This window comes from Schistocerca gregaria, chromosome 2 (assembly GCF_023897955.1).
Source record: "Schistocerca gregaria isolate iqSchGreg1 chromosome 2, iqSchGreg1.2, whole genome shotgun sequence".
Taxonomy (NCBI): domain Eukaryota; kingdom Metazoa; phylum Arthropoda; class Insecta; order Orthoptera; family Acrididae; genus Schistocerca; species Schistocerca gregaria.
Window position 1 is genome coordinate 597,430,137 of NC_064921.1, and position 22,449 is coordinate 597,452,585.

The 22,449-nt window shown below is 39.9% G+C and overlaps 1 long non-coding RNA gene across 1 annotated transcript in view; it reads right to left on the minus strand.

Moving 5' to 3' along the window:
* The window catches only part of LOC126334523 (uncharacterized), a 45,834-nt gene that overhangs the window by 18,432 nt on the left and 4,953 nt on the right, over window positions 1-22,449 (minus strand). The window contains exon 2 of the long non-coding RNA XR_007564747.1: window positions 18,696-18,877. This is a non-coding gene — a long non-coding RNA (uncharacterized LOC126334523). The remainder of the gene's footprint in view (window positions 1-18,695; window positions 18,878-22,449) is intronic.

Sequence of the window (22,449 nt, forward strand, 5' to 3'; positions counted from 1 at the left end):
TCTGTTGGTGCCATTACCCTGTGTTAGTCAAAAGCACACAAATAAGATATTGGGAAAATATAGAAATGTTTTCCAATAAAATCAGCCCCATCTCATGGCCATTTACTGCTAAGTCCTCAGTAAATGAAAATTTCAATAACTTTCTGGAGGCCTTCTTGGTGGTGTTAAATGAATGTTTTCCTTTTATGGCGATAAAAACTGACACGCCTAGGAATGGTTCATGGACAACAAGGGGTATTCCGATTTCAAGCATGAGGAAAAGAGAACTTCATATGGAGGTGAAAGTCAATCAAGACTCTGAATTCTTAAATTATGTAAGGAAATATAAAAAAATCTTTGATAAAGTTGTCAGACAAGCCAATAAATTGGCAAATAATAATTGCATTTCAAATGCTAAAAGTAAGTCTAAAGCAATATGGATTATTGTAAAGAATGAAATTGGTATCAGAAAAGGCAGACAATGGAAACTTGAACTGGTGGTTGAAGGTGAGACTGTTTGGGACCCTACAGAAATCTGTGAACCATTTAACAGCCACTTCATAAATCTATATAAAACTGATGAACTTTCACCACCAAACATGTATCCTGTATCCAGTTTATGTAACCCCAGTAAATTTAAATTCACCCACATTTCTTATTCTGAAGAAGCTGATTTCACAATGTCCTTGAAGAATCTAAATTATGCAGGCTGGGACAAAATTCCTACAAAAACAATAAAGGCATTAACCCATAGTATTGCACATCCTCTGTCCCTCATAGTGAATCAATCTTTCGAGGAAGGATGTTTTCCTGATAGACTGAAGTATGTTGAAATACAACCCATTTACAAAAATGGCACACATGAAGAAGTGAGTAATTATCGACCTATCTCATTGTTATCAATATTTTCCAAAATATTTGAAAGAGCTGAATGTAACCAGATAGTTATCTAGAATAATCTGCATAATATTGTCCAGAACAATCAGCATGTTTTCCAAAGAGGACATTGAAAGGGGGTGGGGGTTGCAGGAAGTGTCTGTGAGTGGTTTGTGATCTGTGAGGATGAAGACCGAGCGACCCTCCATGTCAGAGCGGAAGTGTTTGACAGCCTCATAGACTGCAAGGAGTCCTCTATTGAAAGTGGAGTATTTCTTCTGAGCTGCTGATAGTTTTTTAGAGAAGAAATGAAGAGGGGAAACTGTGCCTGCCTTGTGTTGCTGTAGTACCTCTCACACTGCGAAGTCAATGGCATCCATAGTGATGAACAACTTGGCCAAGGGGTTGGGGTGTGTGCGTGTCTTGGCATGAGCTACAGAAGTCTTTAATGCATCGAAAACCTCCAGCATAGGTGGAGTCCAGTAAACAGGTTTGAGTCCTGAAGTCTATTTACCCAACATTGAGATCTGTCAGCGAGGCCTGCACGGTGGCGGCAGAATGCAGGTGACGACAGTAGTAATTTATTTTGCCCAGCAAATGTCGGGGTTCTTTGTAAGTGGCCGGGGGCAGCAGTGAAGTGATAGCATGCATGCGAGATTTGGGTGCTGTATTCCATTGGTGGAGACAGTGTAGCTCATGAAAGTGATGGAAGGCTGACACAACTGGCATTTTTCTTTGTTGACCTCGACGCTGTTGGAGCTCTAGATCTGGAGGACCATGGATAAATCATTTTCTTGTTCTTCAGCTGACTTGCTGAAAATGAGTATGTCATCCAGATATGCAAAGCAAAATTGGAACTATCATAATATGGAGTCAATGAAATGCTGCCACGTTTGTGCTGCATTTTTTACGCTGAACGGCATGAAGTTGTATTGGAACACATCAAGCAGTGTGATAATAGCAGTTTTAGAGATGTCATCCAGCGCTAAGGAGAATCTTGTGGTAGGCATGTTTACGGGCAATAACACTGAAGATTGTAGCACCTGATAACTTATGAGCGAAATCATTTATGTTAGGCATGGGGTAATTGTCCATGACAGTATGAGTGTTTAAACATCTGTAGTCACTGCAAATTCTGAAAGAACCATCATGTTTGAGGATGAGGTGGATCAGTGAAGACCAGTTGCTGTCTGACAGTAGCAGGTAACCTGCCTCCAAAAGTTTGTTAATTTGCTGCCGGGCCGCGCACAACTTAATAGGCTTGAGGTGTCTAACCTTGTGCCTAATAGGAGGGCTGGCAGTGGTAACTATCTTGTGTGTCATTCCATCAGTGACGGATGAAACTGAGAACTGCACACGAGACTGACCTAAGCCCTGACTTGAAGTTTTTGGATGGGTAGGGCGCGACGAGGCATAGGAACTAGTGTGAGTGGGAAAAGGCAGCATAAAAGTCACATGTATAGTACATGAGTGCAGCTTGCGCTTGTTTGGAGTGGGTGGCTGCGCATGCAGCTTGGGGTGTGGAGCGGGTCGTAATGCGCGACAACAGTTTGCTGTCAACTTTGCACTTACGCGCGAACTCGTACATCGGTGGAGGCAGGGGCAACAGGAGTCGATCACAAATTAAGTCCAAATGGTGATGGAGGTGTGTAACGAGACAGGAAATTTGAGTTTACATTGGAACGTGATGCAACTTGAAAAGGTGCTTGACAAGCGGAAACCATGATACAGGGTTGTCTTTGTATAAAGGTGGCAACTTCGGCAGATGGCCTCGGGGAGGAGACGAAGGCGGCTTCGGTGTCCCTTGGAAAACCGCCTGGTCCATGGCAGGAGAGGCCATACAGCAGGCCGGCACAGTAGGCATGGGTGTGTTACTGGCAAGAACATCCATAGTAATGGCAGGTTGCATTGTCCTTGGCGTGCTGCAAAAACACGACACAGCTGGCACAGTTGGTACCGTAGGAATGAGCAGTTGTGCAATACGTGTAGGGGTCCTGTAAACTAGACTGTAGGTTACAGGTACTGATTTGAATTTGCCCATCTTGAAAATAATGCAGAAGGCTGGCACGGCAGACACAGGTGGATCTGTGGGAGAGGCGAGCGGCTGGGCGGTCAGAACCAGGGCACCCTGCGTGTGGTGGTGGGGGGGGAGAGGGGGGGGGAGTGCCGGGGGGGCGGGTGGAGGGGAGCAGCAGGTGGTGGGTTGGTAACTTGTGTAAGTGTGAGTTCTCCACGCACATTGAAACCACGTCCCATGGGGTTGGATTATAAAGTACCGGTGCAACTAGCGGAAGATCACTGTGGTGTGGTAAGATGCCCTTGGAAGCCGAAATATGTACTCGAACCCACATGGTCAAAAAGTTGAGCAAGTCTGGGGGGGGGGGGGGGGGGACAAGGAGAATTTTGTGCATGAAAATGTCCATTGGTAGTCTGCAAATGAGGCAAAACTGCAACAGGTCACAATTGATAGTGGCCGGGTGCATTTTGCACAAATGGTGGCATTGTACATGACACGACAGCAACTGTTGTTGCGATGCGTTGACAGTCAAAGTATTTGAGCGAATGTAGATCACTTTGAACATTATACAATCAACTGGTAGGTACACAGTTCTGAATATTATCCACATCACAATTCACCTGTTGGCAAGCACAGTCCGGCGACATGTAACCCGACTCCATTGTTTGAGTTAATGGTTTTAGCACTTGATCTTTGTAGAACAACAAAGTTTGAGGTTGACATGGTTGGAGATCACGAATCTCAGTGGAGTAATCGAGAGCTGGCCATTGGGGAAGGATTGAAGGGTCCCGGCGGTCATAGTTGGGCTTCCAAATCTTTGAACAAAGTGTTGGGTGAGGTGGCCATGACGGAGTGTGCATAACCTGTTGATTTACAACACCCGGTTTGGAAGTCATGAAAGATGTAGAAACTTCAGGGACACCAGAATGGGAACAGGATATGAATAGCAGTATATGCAATAAACAGTCCCCACTAATATCTGCGCATACATATATTTCGACAATTATCACACAAGAGCACACAGTACAAGTTATAAGAACAGACTGAAATAACATGGCGACTGGGATGAGCAACCTGAGTCCCAAAGATTAATGCTGTCTATGTCGATATGACCTATTGACTCCACTAGGTCATGTAACGTTATTGCTGGAAAAAAGTAATGTTCACTTTGAAATTGAATAGTCTCCCCAAAAATGAACAATAAAAAAGTTTTCTCCAGCAGCTACAGAACACAATGTGCTTGTAGCAAAAATTTAGACTGAAACTAATAACACTGAAAATATCAAAAAGTTCTCGAGTGATGTAAACTCCATGGTAGAATATAATACTAACTTTTAGATCTTCATCACTCCTTGCTACTGATGACCTGTTGTCTGCAGTATGTTGCTGTAACAAATTGTAGCAATCTTGCCACATCATGGAAATCACCTATGAAAGTTCAGGTGTTGCAGTGAATTCCTTTATTGCCATGTATGTCATGTGCAGCAATGAACAGTTGGCATTACTAACTGACTATATCTCAACTCTCTGAAAACTGGCTATGATCTGCATAATGACAGTGCTGTTGCATGTCTATTTATACTTTTAATAACAATCAGTAATATAGCTTAAGATGCAACTTTACAAAATTACTATAGAAAATTAATATTCAGAGATAAACTGTGGACAGCATAATGTAGGTACATTATTTCCTGATGAGTATGTGTATGTAGTTTGTGAAATAAACAGTTAAGAAGCATGAAACAAGAAAATATATGGAAATTAACATGTGAATTACATTTAATTAATTTATAACCAAAATATAAGTTGCGTCATTTTCCCAGCATAAGCTGGAGTTACAATTAAATATGCTTTCAATTAATAGTAACCACATAGTTCATAGTTGTTAGGGCTGAAAATCAGTGTATGTCTACATTTCTAATAAAGGACTGCATAATTTCTCTTTAATTTCAAATAATGTTGCAAGTAATTAAGGTTGCTGAACGATTATATAGAAAACTTTGGTGAAATAAATGCATACAATGTGAGCATAATATGAGTCAAATACAAATTCTAGTGAACACCAGCAGTCATTAAAGAATTTATGTAATTAGAGGCTTCAGTATTAAGTAAAAATATTCCTACTAATCACAGTCTCTTGATATAAAGTTTACTTGAACCTGATGTAGCAATGAGCTTTCTATTTGGCTTCCACCAGAACTTCTTTATTAACTGCTGTGTAATTCACATAATAATTAGTGTCAAATTGCCATATTCAAATCTTTGACAATATTTTATATGCATATCTGAGGCTTAAATGTCTCTTCAGAGGGTGTTCTCTAACAGTCATCTACTCCTTTGCCAGAAACAAGAATGCAGTTTGTAATCTTACTCACCCACACATTACTATTAAATTCACTATCTTAGTACCTTCCCTATTATCAAAGGTGTAAGATATACAAAATAATAAGTTTTTACTTATATTCATTGTCTCATTGTTGTTGTCCATGGCTCTAAGTCTTGTTGTGTCTAGGAGTACATTCCTGCTGCTGGAAATTTTTGTTTAACATTGTGGGTTCTTGTTGCACTAAATAACTGATGAAGATTTTTCTATTGCTGTAAATATCCTTTTATTTTTACCCCATTCTTCTATACTACACCGACTTCACAATCTCAATTTTTATCACACAATGAATTACATTATTAGATACAAGATAAGCAAAATATTTGTGTTTCATTTTGAGGCGTGTCCACGACTATTTACTTTCTACAGTACTAACTATTCCACAGACTTTACAGAGCACAGAGTTTACATATTTTCTTCACAACAGAAGAATCATTACCAAGATATAACATTATTTTATAAATAAATACAGAAATAAATTTAATAATTTGCATTAGATTGTGCAATTAATAATATGAACTTCAGAAATGCCAGAAATTTTGTAATTTAATTATTCTTAAAAGAAGGGTAATTTTGACTGTAGTACACATTGTTTGTAGCATATTAATTTCTTTTTTTATACATTTTAGCCTGAAAAATAATACATCAAATACAAAATCATATGAATTGCTTTAGTGAAACAGCTGAGATGCAAGAATTGATAGTATTCATGGTAGCAGTTATTTCTATAAAAAAAGGTAATTTTAGAGGAGGGTGACCCATTATAAGTTGTAAGGGTGAAGACCACGAAAGTAAAGCAGCAGCTAAGAAGGAAGTGAGACAGGGTTGTAGCCTACCCCTGACATTATTCAATCTGTGCACTGAGCAAGCTGGAAGAAAGCTAAGGAAAAGTCTGGAATGTGAAGAAAAAATAAAAATTTTGAGGTTTGCCAGTGACATCATAATTCTGTCACAGACAGCAAGGACTTGGGACAACTGTTGAATGGAACATCCTGAAAAGAGGTTATTAGATGAACATTAACAAAAGTAAAACACAGCAAGGGAATGTACTCAAAATAAATCAGTTGTTGCTGAAGGAATTGAACTAGGAAACAAGACAATAAATATAGTAGATGAGTTTTGGTATTTGAACAGCAAAATAGGAGATGATGGTCAATGCAGAGAAGATGTAAAATTCAGACTGACATAGCAACAGAAACCTTTCTGGAAAAAAGAGGATCTTGTTAATATCAAATGTCTCTTGTGAAGGTATTTGTTTGGAGTGTCGGCTTGCATGGAAGTGACAAGTGGTTGATAAAGACAATAATACCCTTTGAAAGGTGATAATACAAGAGTATACTGTAGACTAGATGGGTAAATCGGATCACAAATTAAGAGATACTGAATCCAAGTGGGGGAAACAAATTTATTGTTGAAATTAACTAAAGAAAACAAGATATCAAGGAATCATTAATTAGGTAGTATTGGGGACTGGGGGAGGGTGGCGGGGGGAGTGGGGATTGAGAATATTATAAAGCCTGGCTGGTTGATTCATTTGGGGTAGGGGACCAAACAGCGAGGTCATCGGTTCCATTGGATGAGGGAAGGATGGGGAAGGAAATCTGTTGGGCCCTTTCAAAGGAACCATCGTGGTATTTGCTTGTTATGATTCAGGGAAATCACAGAAAACCTTAATCAGGATGGCCAGATGTGGGTTTGAACCATCATCCCCCCAAATGGAAGTCCAATGTGCTAATCACTGTGCAACCTCACTCAGTATAGAGGGTGATTGAGTCTTACCTAGGGTAAGCAGGTTCAAAATGGATGTGGGTTGCAGCAGGGCAGAATAACATGAAGAGCTACATTAAACCACTCTTTGGACTCAACTGCACAATAACAACATTAGTCTAAATAAAAATTTCGCTGTGAGGTAAGAAACTGCTGATAGAGTTAAACAAGACACAATATTTAATTGTCAATTTCTGTGTGACTGCCAAGGCTCTTGGTTGCAAACACAATAGAAAAATTCAATGACTGAATTTGCCACAGATGTCACACCAAGCTGACACAAGAAGCCACAGTGTGGGACTGGTTAAGTATTTCTATGTAAGATGCTGTATTTGGATTATGGTGACACTATAGGGACCATCCTTGAAAGGATAGTTACCTAATAGCCAAAGCTGTGAATATGCTGACACGAAGGAAAAGCTGGGGCAATGATGTCATGACTGCTCAATGATCACACAGTCACTTCAGTCCTTTTGACTCAGAGGGCAAAAGAAATGTTGTTTTGAAACAATAGCAGTCAGGCCTTGCATATATACCATCAGTTTCAGAGAGCCATAATCAGTTGCTGACAGGAGCCAACTATGGGGGGATGACTACAAAAGGTATTGTTAAGAAATAGATCAACTAGCTGCCACTGATAGAGTCTGTCTTCACTATCTGTGGGCCTGCTGTTCCTACTAAGCTTAAATGCTGCTGATTTGGTGCTCCCAGCTGGCAGGGCAGCTTCTGGCTAATTTCCATCAGCTAATTGACACCTACCTTGGAGAACCATAGTTCGTGCCTGAACCAATTAGTTGCCCATCCATCACATACTGTATGAGCCAGTTCTACTGCTAATTATTAACCTGTGTTGGTATATATTGCTGCCAACTGTCATCGCTTCTGCAGCCAAACCTTGCTGCTGCTCACCACTGCCTGTGTGGGCACACTTCATTGCTACAAGACATTGATGCTGCCATTCATACTGGAGGCCACAGTTTGTCTGTGCCTGCTTTCTCTGAAGAGCTGTGCTAACACATTAGCATGGGTATCTGTCCTGGGAGCCACCACAGTTGTCTGTTGGTGTGACCGCAATCCTGACTTGGCATTCCTTCCTGCCACATTGCTGATGGGGGACACTACGACTACGGCCTGCTTACACCAATGTTGAGCATGCTTCTGAGACACTTTGCTGAGCCCATCACCTATGTTGCTCAGCTGGGCCAACACCTAAATCCACCTGCCAAATGTATTTTTTTACAGAATAAACAAGTATATGATATTACTATTTGTATGACTGTATCTCAGGCAACCACCTGAATTCTGTCCACAACACCACTGCAAGCACTCCTAGGGTGGTAAGTTGCTTGCCATCATGACCACTAGCAGCCAAGCTCCACCACTCACCTCTCACCACCTCCTTACCATATACATCTTCCAACCCTACCCTATACAACTGGGGACAGAAGTGGTTGCTGATATTTGCAGCTGGGTACAAGGCCACGTCTCCATCTGCAGGATGCAATATGAAGACAGTAAGGTGAAACCAGAGAGCGCAATTTTTTCCTTATTTTTTACCCCCTCCCCCACCAGTGTGAGTGTTACGTTGGGCCGTCAGGTCTTCTACCAAATGTTTAATTTTGTTTCCATACATAAAATGTGGCAGCATGATGGAGGTGTGTAAAAATGTTTATCAGTTTGTGCCTGGTTAGTAGGTATGTCCACAACCAAAGCTACATTTTCATTTACCAATAACATTTTGGAATGCCTCGACAAGATGACATTGCCTGTGGGCATATTTCATGATCTGCCTAAGGCCTTTGATTGTGTCAGTCATAGAATACTTATAGAGAAAGCTTGCCACTATGGACTCTGAGGCAAATGGACAACTGGCTCAAATCCTATCTACAGGACAGATAATAGAAAATAATGTTAGATGGTAACAATTTTCAGATAGGAGGGGTAGAGGCCGACTGGGGAACAGTAAATTATGGAGTTTCACAAGGTTCTGTCCTTGGTCCCCTGCTATTTCTCATATATACCAATGGCCTACCTTTATCCTCAAACAAAGTAAGCGACTTACAGTGTTTCCATATGGTGTATGTACTGTGATAGACAATAAGATATCCTCTGACCTAGAATTATATGCTAATCAATTACTTGAGGATGTTCTGAATTGGTTCACAGTAAATTCTGTATCAATAAACCTCAGCAAAACCAATTACATTCATTTCCAGTCTGCTCCAAAAAGCCTGAAGGAGATAAACATTGCACATGAGAGCCAGCAGATACAGAGAGTAGATTTTTTGAAATTCTTGGGCTTACGTATAGGTAACAGGTTTAACTGGGAGCACCACATTTACCAAACACTGAAATGGCTTAGTTCAGCAACATTTGCCATCTGGCTTCTCACCAAAACTGGAGATATTAATGTCTCAAAATCTGCTTACTTTAGCTATTTCTATTCACTTACATGTTATGGAATAATCTTCTAGGGTAATTCACCGCTGTTGAAAAAAATCTTTACAAGTCAGAAAAAGGTTATCCAAATTTTGTGTGGAGTGCCTCCAAGAACCTAATGCTGCAACCGTTTTAAGCAAATAGGAATACTAACCACTACTTCACAGTATCTCTTTTCAGTAATGATATTCATGCTTCACAATCCTCCTCAATATGAAATAAATGAAACATACCATCATCATAAAGAAGGAAATGTGACAAACATGGTGACCTGTAGAATTTGTCTCTGGTGCAAAAAAGATGTAAAATACACAAGCACATAAATCTTCTATGCACTTCCAAGTAATATTAAGTGTCTATGTAGTAATAATGTACTATTTAAAAGTTAACCAAAGAAGACATTGCTTGAAAAAAGTTCCTATTCTCTAGAAGAATTCTGTAGCAGAGAGAGCTAAAATTATTTACCATGTATTATTGTGTATTTCTGATTCAGTATATCTTGCTGCTTTAATTAGATTAACTGTAAGTCAAGCAGATAGTCACGTTTACTCTGTAAAAATTTGTTTAGATAAGATCTGAAAATTGTATCTTAACCTCTGTTTGTGAGTGTAATGAGAACTTAACTGATTGTCTTACTTTATCATTATTTTAGATTTGTTTTCTTAATCTTTGTTTATTATCCTGAGGGAAAGAAATATTATAATGAACTGAATATTTTGACTCATTCCACATCCCTGCATTACCTCGCAAAAATGGTTCTATGGAATATGTAGCGCAATAAAATAAAATAAATGAAGTATGGGTCATGTATCATATTGCATGCAAAGGGTATGGTGCAATTATCACTTTTAATTATTTTTGGAAGCAGTAACCATGAACAACAACACAGGTGGAAAAGATGAGTTAGAACAAGAAGTGTTATGATAGTTACGTTTAAGTGTCCTTCTTGCTTTTCACTTTTGTTTCTCCTGTTGTTTCCATCTTATTGGATAGAGATTCCATAATTCTGGAATTGAAAACACAGGATGGGTACTCTGGAGGAGCTGTTACAATCCTTGACAATTCAATTAGCTGAGCTGCGGGTAGGCAACACACATATTTTTAAGCAATTGAAGGCTATGAGAGAGGACAGGACTTCATCTCGTTTATCTACTCTCGAAGTTGATTTAACTACCATTGACTCAGCCAAGCATGTCTACAGTTTTATGAAGAAGTGAGAGAAAAGAAAGTACAAAAACTGGGCTAGACACAGGTGGAGATTGTTGACCAGTGGGTAAATTTCTTTAGGGGGCACATTGTTAATCCACCGGTATAATATGTCAGGAATAAGGAGATGATGGACAGGTTAAATAAGGGTAGTAATTTCTTGAAAGTAGACAGTCAGGAGGAAGAAGATAATGTTTGGAGTAGGAGGTGGAAGTTAAGGCAAACAATGTGGGATTACCAGCTTCAATATCTTGCACAAATTCAAAGTCTGTGTTAGCTGTAGTGCCAGACAAACAGAATGTGTGCTTTATAAAGATAAATGAGTGTGTCAATAACAACATGGGTGATAATGATTTAAGTGCAATGGCGTCTACCCTAGCAGACATTAACAGGTGTTGTAGACAGGCCATGGAGCCTGGGTCAATTGCAATCCAGAGTGGCATGTACAGGAAGGTTCATGTGCCAATGATTTTTGTGTCATGCAGAATATAGCTGCAGATGGTAATTTTGTTGTAAGTTCTATGAAGGACTCACAGAAAGCTATTATGATGTTTATTATATTTGCAAATGTTGTAGATAGTGAGTGGTACAGACACATTTAGTCATAACTAGTACACCACTTTCATCTCTGCCAGTGATGGCAATGCTCCCACAGAAGGGCAGTGGGTAAGAGCATAAACAGGAAAAATGCTTCTAATATTTGTAATTGGGCTGAACAGGCTAAATAATTTCAGGAAGGAGTGCCTGGGGATTGGGAAGTTTATGAAATTGATGATACTTGCAATGAAGTATGTATGAGAGGTAAGAGGAAGTGTAATAAGAAAAACTGATTTTTGGTGACAGCAGAACTCAGTGGGGCATTGTTCCACTCAGAGGAAGCTGTTTCTAATGATGTGAAGGGAAAACTAACCAAACTGAAAACACAGTCATTAAGACTCAATTCACATGACATTGTATCACAAGACATGAGGAAACATAGCATTACAAAAAGCCTGTAATTAGCATGAAAGTAAGGAAAGTAAGGGAGACTATCTTAGTGTTTATAGGTAGTACCATATGTATTTATGTATGGGTACAGTTTTGGAGCAGAATTTGCTGAGAAAACTCATGGCAAACTTTTGTCACACAAACAAAGTACCAAAAGATTTTCCAAAAATGTGAGCTATGAAGCTACCAGAGTTAGTTAGTTAATTAGATACATATTCAATGGATCATTTTGCACAGTTAATCATAAAGATGTGGAACAAGTCATTTTACATTCACGTCACAACTTTATTTGTATATCTGGTTAAATTTTTTTAAGTTTCTTAATTTTATTTATTCATTTATTTTTTAACAAAAAGATATATGGATATCCGTTACTAATTCCTACCCACCATCTTTAAACATTACAGAAACAGAAATTCATCTATGAAATAGAAGGAGTTGTAAAGGAGAGACTCTCTCAGGTTTTTTTTTCAAATTTTACTCTGTTTCTGTCAGATGTTTCATATCACTAAGTAAGTGACCAAAAATGTTTGTTGTAGAAATGCCAAGCAAGACAGATAAATGGAATAGAGTCATATACTGTTAAAAATAAATTGTTAAGGGACTTTGTTGGGTCAAAAGAGTTTTGCAGTATTATTTTCAGTTATTTATGTAGTAGCTCATTTGTAATAATAGATATATGTGAAAAACAACATAAGTTCAGGAGGCTAATAGTAGCTCAAGAATTACACATTACTGCAGAGCAGATTCTCCACCACATGCAGCAATCTCTGACAATTTGAACTCTTGGTGCACCAGTTGTTAGTTGACTGGTAGAATTTTGCACAGAGCACAACTTAATCATAGCTAACACTTGGTTTAAGAATCATGAAAGAAGGTTGTATACGTAGAAGAACCCTGGAGATACTAAAAGGTATCAGATAGATTATATAATGGTAAGACAGAGATTTAGGAACCAGGTTTTAAATTGTAAGACATTTCCAGGGGAAGATGTGGACTCTGACCACAATCTATTGGTTATGACCTGTAGATTAAAACTGAAGAAACTGCAAAAAGGTGGGAATTTAAGGAGATGGGACCTGGATAAACTGAAAGAACCAGAGGTTGTACAGAGTTTCAGGGAGAGCATAAGGGAACAATGGACAGCAATGGGGGAAAGAAATACAGTAGAAGAAAAATGGGTAGCTTTGAGGGATGAAGTAGTGAAGGCAGCAGAGGATCAAGTAGGTAAAAAGACGAGGGCTAGTAGAAATCCTTGGGTAACAGAAGAAATATTGAATTTAATTGATGAAAGGAGAAAATATAAAATTGCAATAAATGAAGCAGGCAAAAAGGAATACAAATGTCTCAAAAATGAGATCGACAGGAAGTGCAAAATGGCTAAGCAGGGATGGCTAGAGGACAAATGTAAGGATGTAGAGGCTTATCTCACTAGGGGTAAGATAGATACTGCCTACAGGAAAATTAAAGAGACCTTTGGAGATAAGAGAACCACTTGTGTGAACATCAAGAGCTCAGATGGAAACCCAGTTCTAAGCAAAGAAGGGAAGGCAGAAAGGTGGAAGGAGTATATAGAGGGTATATACAAGGGCGATGTACTTGAGGACAATATTATGGAAATGGAAGACGATGGAGATGAAGATGAAAAGGGAGATATGATACTGCGTGAAGAGTTTGACAGAGCACTGAAAGACCTGAGTCGAAACAAGGCCCCCGGAGTAGACAACATTCCATTGGAACTACTGACGGCCTTGGGAGAGCCAGTCCTGACAAAAGTCTACCATCTGGTGAGCAAGATGTATGAAACAGGCGAAATACCCTCAGACTTCAAGATGAATATAATAATTTCAATCCCAAAAAAAGCAGGTGTTGTTGACAGATGTGAAAATTACCGAACAATCAGTTTAATAAGCCATAGCTGCAAAATACTAACACGAATTCTTTACAGATGAATGGAAAAACTAGTAGAAGCTGACCTTGGAGAAGATCAGTTTGGATTCAGTAAAAATACTCGAACATGTGAGGCAATACTGACCTTACGACTTATCTTAGTAGAAAGATTAAGGAAAGGCAAACCTACGTTTCTAACATTTGTAGACATAGAGAAAGCTTTTGACAATGTTGACTCTCTTTCAAATTCTAAAGGTGGCAGGGGTAAAATACAGGGAGTGAAAGGCTATTTACAATTTGTACAGAAACCAGATGGCAGTTATAAGAGTCGACGGGCATGAAAGGGAAGCAGTGGTTGGGAAAGGAGTGAGACAGGGTTGTAGCCTCTCCCCGATGTTATTCAATCTGTATATTGAGCAAGCAGTAAAGGAAACAAAAGAAAAATTCGGAGTAGGTATTAAAATCCATGGAGAAGAAATAAAATCTTTGAGGTTCGCCGATGACATTGTAATTCTGTCAGAGACAGCAAAGGACTTGGAAGAGCAGTTGAATGGAATGGACAGTGTCTTGAGAGGAGTATATAAGATGAACATCAACAAAAGCAAAATGAGGATAATGGAATGCAGTCAAATTAAGTCAGGTGATGCTGAGGGAATTCGATTAGGAAATGAGACACTTAAAGTAGTAAAGGAGTTTTGCTATTTGAGGAGCAAAATAACTGATGATGGTCGAAGTAGAGAGGATATAAAATGTAGACTGGCAATGGCAAGGATAGCGTTTCTGAAGAAGAGAAATTTGTTAACATCGAGGAAGTCTTTTCTGAAAGTATTTGTATGGAGTGTAGTCATATATGGAAGTGAAACATGGACGATAAATAGATTAGACAAGAAGAGAACAGAAGCTTTCAAAATGTGGTGCTACAGAAGAATGCTGAAGATTAGATGGGTAGATCACATAACTAATGAGGAGGTATTGAATAGTATTGGGGAGAAGAGAAGTTTGTGGCACAACTTGACCAGAAGAAGGGATCGGTTGGTAGGACATGTTCTGAGGCATCAAGGGATCATGAATTTAATATTGGAGGGCAGTGTGGAGGGTAATAATCATAGAGAGAGACCAAGAGATGAATACAGTAAGCAGATTCAGAAGGATGTAGGTTGTAGTAGGTACTGGGAGACGAAGAAGCTTGCACAGGATAGAGTAGTATGGAGAGCTGCATCAAACCAGTCTCGGGACTGAAGACCTCAACAACAATGGTATGTAATCTCTGTGACTGAAGGTTGGATTGGTACTTGATACATGTGCACCACACCACTACAGCCATAACCAGGGTGGTGAACTGCAGGCTGTCATGACCACTAACATCCTGGCTCCATCACTTGCTGTAGAGACCATCCACTCCCTACCACTACAATGTTATGGCATCATAGGCAGTTCATTTGTATAACTGGTGTCCTATCTCTGCCACAGAAATCATAGTACCATAATGATAAACTGTGCCACAGGAAGGAAACTAAGCCAGAGTTGATAATAACCAAATATTGTGTCTGTTAAGATTTATATTTGGTCTCCTCCCGTTATGACTTACATAAGTACAGTCATTAATATTTCTGGAAGATACAGCTGCTGATTAGCCACGGACTCAGTAACAGTCATTAGCAGAGAAAAAAAAAAGGCAATTGAGTCTGAGTCAGCACAAAGGGCAGCAACCAACAAAAAAAAAAAAAAAAATGGTTGAAATGGCTCTGAGCACTATGGGACTTAACATCTATGGTCATTAGACCCCTAGAACTTAGAACCTCTTAAACCTAACTAACCTAAGGACATTACACAACACCCAGCCATCACGAGGCAGAGAAAACCCCTGACCCCACCGGGAATCGAACCTGGGAACCCGGGCGTGGGAAGCGAGAACCCTACCACACGACCACAAGGTGCGGGCAGCAATCAACATATTTGGAATTTTTCATAATGATAATTTATTTCTTAAGCCAGTTGTCTCTAACGGAACAGTGTGAGTCTTGTTTTCTGACTATGACATTGAAATGATAGAATAAAGCATGCCCATCTATCCTTTTGAGCTAAAATAGAAGAAGGACTGTTTACTGAACTATATGATGACTTTCACTCCCTTCTGAGACAATTTTCTGGATGAAGAAAGGGAAGAAATTCAGCAAGGATATACAGTGGATGATAAATTTAATGGATATATCTTTCCTTTACAACAGTTCAGTGACAACTACAAAAAAGATGAGACAAAAATTAGTAGCATCTGAAACCAAAGTATTCTATTCTAGAAAGAAAGAGCTTTATTTAATATCAAGGACTAACTCTAATCAGGGCCCAAAGATGTATGACATGCAGTATTGCAGAATTATTTATTGCGATAATTAATTTCTGTGTTACGACTTGTATATTTATCATCTTCTACGTTTAATACTATTGTTTCACATAGAATAGATAGTCAGAATTTTAAAATCTATAAACAAACCCTTACCTTACATGATATTCTAGCATCTTTTTTGCCTAATGTTCTCCAGGCTCTTGTCCAGAGCTTAAATACTCAGTCTACATGATTTTTGGAAGCCCCACCCCACAACAAAAGACCATATGCTAGAAATGGATGTATTAAACCAAAATACATCATCCTCATAGTTTGGAGCTATTCTTCATAAAACATGTACGCTAGATGATAGCCTTGCACATACAGTGTCAATTTGTTGTGTCCATAGTAGTTTGCTATCTATGCATATACCTAGGAATTTACACTCACTGCAGATTTCCCCTTAAATATTATTATCTTGAGAATGAATACAAGTTTGCAAGTCACCAACATTGAAGGGGATTATATTTGTTTTTTTGTAAGTTGACTTTTAGATTGTAATTTTCAAACTGTTCCTTTGCGATATCTATAAAATTTTTACTTCTATGTCAAGATTAAGAATATCATTTTCCCAACAAAGGCCCGAAGTGTTATGCGCACATATTGTAATGAAGGTATCATTTTTACTATCTTTGGGAAATCATTAATGTAACATATAAAAAGTAAGTGACCAATTATCAAACCCTGAGGCAATGTTTCTCCATTATTGTGTGAGATTGAGGTACACTGTCTTCTGGTTTTTTTCCCCTAATATGATGTAATGAGGTGCAATAGTTTACCACTTATGTCACTCTGGCCAGTTTTGACAGAAGTACCTTATGATAAACCCTAGCAAAAGCCTTTGATAAGTCTAGGAAACTTGCATGCCTTCATCAATTTTGTCAAGAGCTTTCAGCATAAATTGAAGTGTTGCAGTCATGGTGGTACGACAACTTCTGAAACCATGCTGAAAATCTCCCAGGATGTTGTGATTGTTATAATGCTCTAAAATATATTTCAGAATTATTTTTTCAATTACCTTGCTTAAAATGGAAGTTAAAGCGAGTGGTCTGTAATTTTCTATTAGTTGTTTATCACTTTTTTGTAGAGAGGTTTAACAATGGCTAATTTTGGTATGTCAGGGAACACTCCTTTTTTGAGACACTATTTATTAGATGCGCCAAAGGATATGCTATATTATTTTCACACTGTTTAAGTGAAAATGAGGAATTTCATCCCAGCCAGCGGATTGTTTGTTTTTACATTCTGTGATGAGCTGCAAAATATTCTTGATTTCAAGTTCATGGAGTTGATTAGGTTCAGAAATGTCCTCAGCAAGACTTCCAACAGGTACTTTATCTGTGGTACAAAAGTCAGATTCGATGATAGCTATGAAATAGTCAGTAAAAATATTACTGATCTCCTGAGGATTGGTGACATCAATATTGTTATTAGATATCTGAATGTTTATGTTAGCTTTTAGTTTTGTTTTATTGTCTCTTATTTCATTTACTATTGACCAGCAGGTCTTCGGAGATACAATGTGCATTTTGCATTTTCGAGTCAATGTCATAGCATACATCTTGGTGTATCAATAACCTCCCCATTGTCTATATGCTGCTTTCCATGGACTGTATCCTTCATTGGGCCAGACAGATGGGAGGTGGAAGGTATGAAATCTGGGCTGTGGCATGAATGAGAAAGAACAGTCCAATGCAGTTTTGTAAGCCCCTATTGGGTGTGCATCCTTATGTGAGGCCTTGCATTGTAATGAAGAAGCATAAGTCCATTTGCATTATTGTGACAAGTAACACACTGAAGTCATTTCTTCGATTGCCTCGGAGTAGCACAATACACTTTGAGTTGATCGTTGCACCACGAGGGAAGACATCAAAGAATAACCCATTCAGAGTCCCTGAAGTTCATTGCCATGATTTTACTGGTTTAGGGTGTGGCTTTGAACGTTTTCTTCAGAGGAGAGGTGCTGTGGTGCTACTCCATGGATTGTTTTTTTTTCTGGTTCAAAGTGATAAACCCATGTTTCATCATCTGTGAAAATATTTGACAAAAAATGTCAAGATTAGCCTCATAATGTGCAAGCAATTTTGCACAGATGGTCCTTCGTTGTTCTTTATGGTCTTCTGTTAGGCAATGAGGAAACCCAGCAGGCACACACCAATTGGTGGTCAGCACTACCAACAGAGATGTCCAGTTGAGCAGCAAGGTGTTTGATTGTGATTAACTGATCACTTCAGATGAGAGTGTCCACATGTTCCAACATTGCGGAGTCACAGTTGTTTGTGGCCAACCAGCACATGGGAGATTGAACAGGTTTGCACAATCTTGCCCAATTTTGCAATGACAACAAACACTTTACCCAATGATTCATCACAGGTCTCCATAGAGATTATGCAAACACCTATGAATATCTCCAGTACTCTGGTTTTCTGCCAAAAGAAACTCAACGACAGCTTTCTGCTTGGAATGCACCTCCATTACACATGCCACCTATCAGAAATTAATGAAGCTGTAAGGCTGAAGTGGGAAAACATGGGAATATTCCACAATGTCCCACAACAAGTTCCACATTTTTTCAACCAAAATTGGCTGAGAAAAAAATTGTTGCATTACAGATGAAAATCAGACCCACTTTTTTGACTGTTGTGTACACTATGACAGGCTGAAAACCTTCACAAGCAAGTTATGTGGTCACTACAACATCACAACACATACTGATAGACTTAATGCACACATGTAAACACATTTGGACTGTATCTGAGTTTGCTTACGTTTAGTAAAGTAGGGTGGGCATTTCCTTTTCTCCTAAGCCAAGGACAGTGGTTTGCTTTTCAGTTATCTTGTTACTGTCTGATAAAATGTTACGTCACGGAAGTCTTCTTTAGGTGTCCTTTCCAGTGCCACAGAACAATCACGTAGTTCCATAAGAAATGATAGACACATCAATCCACACCTAAAAATTTAAAAATTATTTGATATGTCAGAAAATTCATCACATTAACCATCACAATTCAGCAATAAATACACCTTATATATTTACTCCTTTGAGATATGTTTTGGATGACTTGTCCTCTCCTGTAGAGGTTACTCAAAATAAGGCTACATAAATACACTCCTGGAAATTGAAATAAGAACACCGTGAATTCGTTGTCCCAGGAAGGGGAAACTTTATTGACACATTCCTGGGGTCAGATACATCACATGATCACACTGACAGAACCACAGGCACATAGACACAGGCAACAGAGCATGCACAGTGTCGGCACTAGTACAGTGTATATCCACCTTTCGCAGCAATGCAGGCTGCTATTCTCCCATGGAGACGATCGTAGAGATGCTGGATGTAGTCCTGTGGAATGGCTTGCCATGCCATTTCCACCTGGCGCCTCAGTTGGACCAGCGTTCGTGCTGGATGTGCAGACCACGTGAGACGACGCTTCATCCAGTCCCAAACATGCTCAATCGGGGACAGATCCGGAGATCTTGCTGGCCAGGGTAGTTGACTTACACCTCCTAGCGCACGTTGGGTGGCACGGGATACATGCGGACGTGCATTGTCCTGTTGGAACAGCAAGTTCCCTTGCCGGTCTAGGAATGGTAGAACGATGGGTTCGATGATGGTTTGGATGTACCGTGCACTATTCAGTGTCCCCTCGACGATCACCAGAGGTGGACGGCCAGTGTAGGAGATCGCTCCCCACACCATGATGCCGGGTGTTGGCCCTGTGTGCCTCGGTCGTATGCAGTCCTGATTGTGGCGCTCACCTGCACGGCGCCAAACACGCATACGACCATCATTGGCACCAAGGCAGAAGCGACTCTCATCGCTGAAGACGACACGTCTCCATTCGTCCCTCCATTCACGCCTGTCGCGACACCACTGGAGGTGGGCTGCACGATGTTGGGGCGTGAGCGGAAGATGGCCTAACGGTGTGCGGGACCGTAGCCCAGCTTCATGGAGATGGTTGCGAATGGTCCTCGCCGATACCCCAGGAGCAACGGTTCACATCCACGCTGTCACGGCATGCTACCAGTGTTAAAGACTGCGATGGAGCTCCGTATGCCATGGCAAACTGGCTGACACTGACGGCGGCGGTGCACAAATGCTGCGCAGCTAGCGCCATTTGACGGCCAACACCGCGGTTCCTGGTGTGTCCGCTGTGCCGTGCGTGTGATCATTGCTTGTACAGCCCTCTCATAGTGTCTGGAGCAAGTATGGTGGGTCTGACACACCGGTGTCAATGTGTTCTTTTTTTCCATTTCCAGGAGTGTATTTGCTAAGAAGAAGTAAAAAAAAATGGAAGCTGGGTGATCTAAGAGAATGTGGCTTTTTTCAAAGTACCTGTTTTTCTTCTAATATATGTACAGAAGTAATATGAAAGTAATTGCTATAATTATCATTGTGAGTAGACTACTGCTGACTATAATTTGGGGTTAGTATACTTTACAGAAGTTGCCCATAGTGACTGCATTTGCGTGTTATTGTATAACTTAACTCATTCCACATTACGGAAGTTTCTCCTTCATTATGACATTTGTGGAACACTGTGCAGAACTGAATAATGAACAAGATAACATTCTAGCACACTGTGCACCCCCATTACAAACTTGGTGGCACATCATGAACAACATTTTGTGTTTTTATGCTATTTTGGACAAGTGAACATTATGTGACATTCACATGTCTCTAACATTTGAAAGGTTGCACTCATGCTATTTGCTCTGGTTCTATTCAATTTATAATGGACTTGTCTGTTTATTCCAAATGACTGATGTATGAGCTGTGACAATTTTTACTTATCTTTAATAAGTATCCAATGGTGTGCCGTACGTACTGCTTGATTACATATTGAATATGTGTTGATAGTATGTATGCATTAGATATTTATGCTATTTTCTCCAGGTATCCTTCAGTATTTTAGATTTGAATCATTCCTCTTCCAGATTTTATTTGTAAATTTCATACCCATATTATGTGGATGTATTCATACAGTTTCAGTCTTTATCTTTGTAACATGTTATTTATGTCCAGACATTCACTCCACAACACATATGTGTCTAGTCTCATACTGAATGAAAAGGAAATTATCCTCAAAAAGATTTGAGTTTACCTTTGAAAAAATGAGAAACTGTTATAAAATTTGTGTGGTTGTTCCTTCTCCATTTTCACCATGGCTCAGACAAATTTCTATAGTTAAAAGATTTGAGTAGATTAGTTTTCAAAGCCCACCACTCCCCAAAAAAATATACTATACTGAAAGACTGAAACAAAATAGAAATTAAACCAGTTAGGCCTATGTTATTTATGTCCAGACATTCACTCCACAACACATTTTTATTTAAGTCTATTATATACACAGCAATCTGACACTGATTGCAGTGACCAGTTTTTTGTTCATTGTCATCACCATCATCATCACCATCATCATACAGTTCCAGTTTCCTAGGTACTGCTGACAAGCTTCTCCCGCTTTCTTCTGTCCATGTGTAATGTGTCAAAGAGAATATGTTTTACTGTCCTTCCTCTGGCAGTGAGGTCTTCCATGATCATGTCCAACCAGTGGATTCTTGGTGTTCCTACTGCACATTTTCCTTCCAACTCTCATTGCAAATTGACTCGAAGTGTTCTTGCAGTCTCCAGTCTTGAAGAAACGATTTATGTTCTGTTCTATACACCTACAGGGCACACAGGCCTAAGCAATGTGCTAGTTAAGTTAAATGGCAATAAGTGATGTGGAATGCTGGAAGAGCCACATGAGCTGGTTCTACCATATTAACTCCAAAAGCTAACACTACAGTAACATTTGACATGAGCTAATACCTTTAAATCAAGGAGGGTCTGGATCAGGTGGACCATGGATGGCTTACAACCTTTGTTTGGAGTTGTCCAGTGGCATGGGGAAACTGATTCAATGGTGCACTTGGTGGCAAAGAGGTGCCAAAACAGCCAGGGATAGTACAGTACCAAATCTGCTTGGTATTCCTAGCATGAACTGCATTTCACTGCACTATTTTCACTACACTGCACACAGTATTCCAGTTGCTGACACCCAGAGGACAAACCAAGTGCCCAGCATCAGGCTTTTGTTTTCCCCAGCGGAAGTGACCAGTGAGGGCATTTGGGGGTTGGTTTGTGGTCTGTGCAGCCAGTCATCTGCTGCTACAGATGGAGGCAATGGAAGGAGTCACCATACAGTTCCCCCCTTTTGAGAGGGAAACACTGCTGTCAACTGTGCAGAGGGGTGTTTGAAGCTGACTGACAATGGTTGCTGTGGGACATGCACAGGTTGTGCTGCTGTGCTCCTCCTGTGGTTCTCAGTGAGAGAAGGAGCGTGGGCAGCTCCTGTGTGTGGCACTGGGAGCGAGTGAAGTAGCACCACTGCTCCAGTGGTGTAGTTGTTTGTGGCAGTGGTGATGACACTCTGTTGAGAGTGGTGGGCACGGTTGGGAGCAGGTGAACAGCTGGCTGGAGCTGTGGGGCATTCTGTGCTGCAGCTTCAGTGGAAAAGGAGTTCAGGGTTTTGA